We start from the raw sequence: 6,000 nt of genomic DNA, 5'->3' as shown, positions 1-6,000 counted from the left end.
CAATAGAAAGGCTTAGGTGGGCTAGTGCGTTTGTTTAATTCGTATAGGCTTCAGACCAGGTTTTGTTGGATTGAGCTTTGCCCTTTTTCCAGACTACTCTTTGCGGACCAAAACCAAACACAAGGCCAGGCTGGCCAGGTCCATCAGGAATGACAAAATCTTACTCAAAGCAATACCAAACAAAAGAAAAGATATAAACCACATATTATTGCTATCCAGAAAACTAGGTGCTATGGAGATCAGGCCCAAAGAGTTATTAGAACTTTGGATTTTAATAATTCCAAACCGGGGCGGGCCTTTTCAAACCGGTTTCCTTTAGAGGCTTTAGGCTCAGACAAAAAAAAAAAATTTCATTCTGATAGAGCCCAGAGGCTTAGGGAGGAAAGGGGGTGGTTATTGTGGAATAGAGGGGATTTGAATATCAGGTCTATCTGTTTAAATGACAAGTTCATCCATGCTGTTGTGGAAGAGGGACATAAACGACCGTGGTTGATTATGGTTGTGTATTATAGCCCTAGAGAGACGAAGAAGAAGGAAGGGTGGAGAATTCTGAAAGAGATATCGTTGAACATTAATGAGCTGTGGCTTGTTGTCAGCGACTTCAACGCAATTGCGAGCCCTACGGAGAATGTTAAGTCTAAGTTGATTTTGAGTTTGATAAATGATGATAAACATTTCTTGGGTTGAAAGCCCAATATTGTTTAATGTGTGTTTTATTGTTACAGGCCCAATACCTATTTTCACAGTCAAACAATGTAGTTGGTTTATTCCAATTCCCTTGGTGCTTCAAGTTAATGCACAAGTCCAAAGCTCCTCCTTGTTTCACCGATTAGCAATAAAAAGCTTATGCATTCACAAAAAGGCAAATAAGGACAGTTAGAAAAAAGAAAAGGACAATTGTTGCTCTAATAAAGTAAGAAGGACACAAGGACACTCCACTAACTCAAGGACATCAGCAGAGCACCACTTTGGATCACGGTTGAGCAAAACACAAATGGGCAAAGAGCAATAACAGCAGGGGTTATGGAGAAGAATGAAAAAGGAGTGCATGCCAAGGAAGAAAGCAAAGCAAAGGACCACAGAGGTGGTGGACGGGCTCCTTAACCAGCAGAGGTAGCGGAGCATGATGAAGAAAGACTACAGCCAGCTGTGACAGCTCCAATGGGCAGTAAGGACAAACAAAATGAAGAAGCAAAAATGAAGGCAAGTTGAAGACATATAAGGAGCACCATTCCATCATTTCAAAGCAAGAAAAAGAGAGCACACACTCAGAGCATCATCTCTAACATGGAGCTGAAATCTTTTTCTTCTACTCAAGCTTAATTTCTGATTTTTTTGTTATGGCTGTCTTGTGTCATTTTCTATTTTAAGAAAAGGCTGATCTTGTGAGGTTGAAAAGCCAACAGAGAAAAGGCAAGAGTGATGCATAAGAGCCACTGATTTCTGATGTAATTGAATTGATTGAACTAGGATTAGTTCCCCTTGCCAAGTTGGATTAGCACTTGGTGAGTTTTGAATCTGTTAGGATTCCCCTTCCAATTTGGAAAAGCACTTTGGGTTGCTAAGCTTTGGTGAAGAAAGCTTAGGGGTAGATATTAGTTGAATTAGGAAGTAATTCAATAGTATTGGTGAATGTAATCAGTGAATTATAGTGAAAATTTTACCATGGTATGTGGTGGAGACTGGATGTAGGATTCATTGCACAAAGAATCCAAACCAGGATAAATGTTGGTCTCTTTCTCCTCTTCCATACTCTTTTTCTGTTCTGCACATGAGATAAAATGAAATAATCTCATGCAACTTAAGCTTCTGCGAAAACAAAGTATGAAATTTTAACTTAGTGCAAACTTGATTCAACCCCCTTCTCAAGTTCAATCAGCACCATCAGAGAAAAAGGGGGGGTGGCCTGCAGAGTTAAGTAAATGCCAAGAGTTTTCTAACTGGATCTCACAGTGCAAGCTTATTGATTTGGGTGCAAAAGGATCCAAGTTCACTTGGAAAGGAGCAATAAGGAACGGGAGGGAAATAGTGTTCAAGAGGTTAGACAGGGGGCTGTCTAATGCTGATTGGAGGCTAAGATACTCAGAAGCCGTTGTGTCTTGTTTAACTCGCACTCACTCAGATCATCATCCGCTCTTAATTGAAATTGATGGTAGCCCAAACAGTCGCGACAATAGACCTTATCGTTTCGAAACATTCTGGATGCAACATCACGATTTTGGAAGAGTATTGAGAAACAGCTGGAAAGTAAGGGGCAATTATTTTCAAAAGATGCTACACCTCAAAGACAACATTGGAAATTAAAGGAAAGATGTTTTTGGAGACATCTTCAAAAGGAAGAGGAGGCTAATAGCGAGGATCGATGGTGATGGGTTGGAATTAGATTTCCAACACCTAAACTCACCGGCAAGTGTACCGGGTCGCATCAAGTAGTAATAACTCACAAGAGTGAGGTCGATCCCACAGGGATTGATGGATCAAGCAACTTTAGTGGGTGATTAGTTTAGTCAAGCTAACATTGGTGAATTGGGTGAAATTGAGCAACAAAATGTAAATTACAGTGAAAGTAGAGTGTAGAAAGTAAATTGGACAGAAACTTAAAGTGCAAGAAAGTAAAAGAGATGAAACTTAAATTGTAAGAAAAGTAAATTGCATGAAACTTAAAGTGCAAGAAATGTAAATTACTTGAATCTAAATTGCTGAGAAACTTAAATTGCTTGAAGAATAAAGGATTTGGGAACTAGGATTCAAAATAAAACTGGAATTGTAAAGTGCAGAGAAGTAAGAGATGAAGTAGATTTGCAGAAATTCTAAAGCAGAAATGAAAATTGCAGAAGAATTGAAAATCAGAAGTGAAAATTTGCTTCAGATTGAAACTTAAAGAAATAATTGAGATCAGATCTTTAATTCTTAAATTCAGAAAAATAATGGAACTCCAAGAGGAAGAACTCCAAAGAATTCTTCAATCAAAGTTCACAAACCCAGAATCAGAAAGCAAAGGTTGCAGAAGAAAGAAAATGAAAATAGGAAACAATCTCAGATCCGATCTCAAATCTCTAGAATTCAAAAAGGAAAATTAAAAGAGAGCTCTCTATTCTACTCCTACTGCTCTCTAGTAGAGCCAGCCTCCTCTTGAAAATGAAACTGATGCCTTTTATAGGCTTTATACAAAATGAAAATGAAAATGAAATTAAAAACAAATTACAAAATGAAATTCCTAATCTAGCTTCTCTGTGTCTTGTGCCTTTGAGTGATGTCCACGGGCTTTGCTTGCTTTTGATTTGAAGAAGAGTGGATCCGAATTGGCTTTTGGTTGAAAATGGGTTCATGGGACACTTCCAAGGGAGCGCTCGGTTAAGTGCAATAACGCAGCGCTCCCTTTGCTTTGTGCCTTGGCTCATTTGATGCGTGAGAAGCATTCTTCATAGCGCTCAGTTTACTTAGATAACGTAGCGCTACTAGCTTTGGGTGGGACTCCCCCTTCGAACCATGGTGGCCTCCTTTTGATCCATTTCCTCATGAAACATAGCGCTCAGTGAACTAAGTTCACGTAGCGCTCTCTCTTGCCTTGGACAAGGTCCCCATTTCGACCCTTGTGACTTCAATTGTTGGCAATTTCCTTGTTGCAATAGCGCTTAGTTGAAGTTAAGCAAAGTGGCGCTCCCTTGTATGTGCCTGGTTCGATCCTTGGCTCTACCTTTCCTTGACATTGCGCCTTACTTTTTTTTTCATGAGGAACCCGATAAAGTGAAAACAATGAACGGAGCGCTCCTTTGATGAATGCTTGCCTTGAAGTAGCGCTTTGCCTTGCTCCCTTCTTGGGCGCTCCGTTTTGATTATGAAGGTAGCGCTAGTGTTTATTGCTTTAAGCTTTTGTTCCATCCATTTTCAAATAATGATGCCAATACATGGTTGATGATGATATAATTAAATTAGATGCATGCTTTACTTTAACGCCTTGGCATTGATTAAATAATGCATTCATTTCCAAGTAGCACTAATGATTAAATGCTTTATGCATGCATGGCCGTGGCATTCATTTAATGAATTAAGCCAACGTAGCATGCATTCATTTAATGCATTCTTAAATAAATGCATGCCTTTATGATAATGCATGGCATAAATTTTCAATGCATGCATAAGCATTAATTAGTAATGCCATTAGCGTTCATTCCTTGGCCTTATCATGGTCATGGGCCACGCTTTTAAAAGCGTGGCCTAAGGTTCTAAAGCGTGCTCCACTTCAAAGTGTGCTCCAAAAATCTTTTTTTTTTAGCTTATTTTGTGCTCTTTTGCTTCTTTTTCTTCTTATTTCTTACAAAATTTATAAAATCAAAAGATCAAGAAAATATACCATTTAAGCACAAAAGAATGCAATATTTAAGCACTAATCATCAATTTCTTGTATGAAAAAACATAGAAAAATATGACATGATGACATCTCATCATATGGTATTCAAAAGTGTCAGTCGTATGGAAGGAATCGTAGTCTTGAAGATTTGGAGAGCGATCTGCAAAGTCAATTAGCAGAAACTCTTGAGCAGGAGGAGAGACTTTGGATCCAAAAATCTAGGGCAATATGTATTAAAGATGGGGATCGGAATATAAAATATTACCACCTAAAAATAGTGGTTCGAAGACGTAGAAACAAAATTATGTGTCTCAGGAGGGAAGATGGGAGTTGGGAAGAAGATGATCAAAATTTGAAGGACATGGTATTATGTTATTTTGAGAGTTTATTTATTGATGAGCAAAACATAAGAGATAGAATTAATTGCTTGAAGACCTTTCCCCCAGTTGGGAAAGGCATTGTTGCTGAGTCGATTAGGGACCCTAGTAGCGAAGATATTAAGAGAGTTTTCTTTAACATAGGTGCTTTAAAGGCTCCAGAAGAGGATAGGATGCTATGCATCTTCTATCAACATAACTGGGAGATAGTGTACAAGGAGATGGAACAAGTTATTCATCAGCTTTTGAGGTTTCTTGAGGAGGTGAAATGTTTAAACAAAGCCATGATTGTGCTCATTCCAAAAATTGATAAACCTGAATTCCTGAACCAGTTTCGTCCCATTTCCTTGTGCAACGTGATGTATAAGAGTTTCTCGAAGATCATAGTTGATAAGCTGAAGCCTTATTTGAAAGACCGCATCTCGCCTTTCCAGTCTAGTTTTGTTCCAGGGCGAAGCATTCATGACAATATTGTAATAGTTCAAGAAATGGTCCATTCCATTAGGAGAGTGGGGGGAAGAAGAGGATTCATGTCGATCAAGATAGATTTGATGAAAGCATATGATAGATTAAGCTGGTTCTTCATTAGGGATTCCTTGATTGAGTTTGGTATATCGCAACACCTCAGAGTATTATCATCCAATGTATTACTTTAAACCAATTCTCTATCCTTTGGAATGGTCAACAGACGAGTTCCTTCACTCCTTCGCGTGGAATTAGACAAGGCGACCCGCTCTCGCCATATATATTTGTTATATGTATGGATATGTTGTCGCATATTATCTTGGAAGCGGTTGAGGGAAACAGGTGGAATCCTATGCAGGCCAGAAGAGAGGGTCCGCTAATATCGCATTTGATGTTTGCAGACGATCTTATTCTATTTGCCGAGGCAAGCGATGATCAATTGAGAAATGTGATGGCCATTCTTAAGGATTTCTGCGAGGCGTCGGGACACCTTGTGAATAATTTAAAGACAAACATTTATTTCTCCAAGAATGTCACATAGCATAATCTCTGTGAGTGGTTTTTCAGCCATAAATGAAGTTGGAAGATACTTAAGGGCCATGATCCAAAATTCCAGAGCAAAGAAGGCCAATTTTAGTCACATTCTTGATCGAGTGAATATCAAACTGCAGGGGTGAAAATCCATGTGCCTTTCAATGGCGGGAAGGATAACTTTGGCGCAATCGATATTGGGCTTCATGAAATTTTATCCTATGCAACATCTTCAAATCCCAAAAAGTATTTGTCATGAGATTGAAAAAGCTCAAC

This window comes from Arachis ipaensis, chromosome B05 (genome assembly GCF_000816755.2).
Source record: "Arachis ipaensis cultivar K30076 chromosome B05, Araip1.1, whole genome shotgun sequence".
NCBI lineage: Eukaryota > Viridiplantae > Streptophyta > Magnoliopsida > Fabales > Fabaceae > Arachis > Arachis ipaensis.
This window is presented reverse-complemented; position numbering follows the sequence as displayed.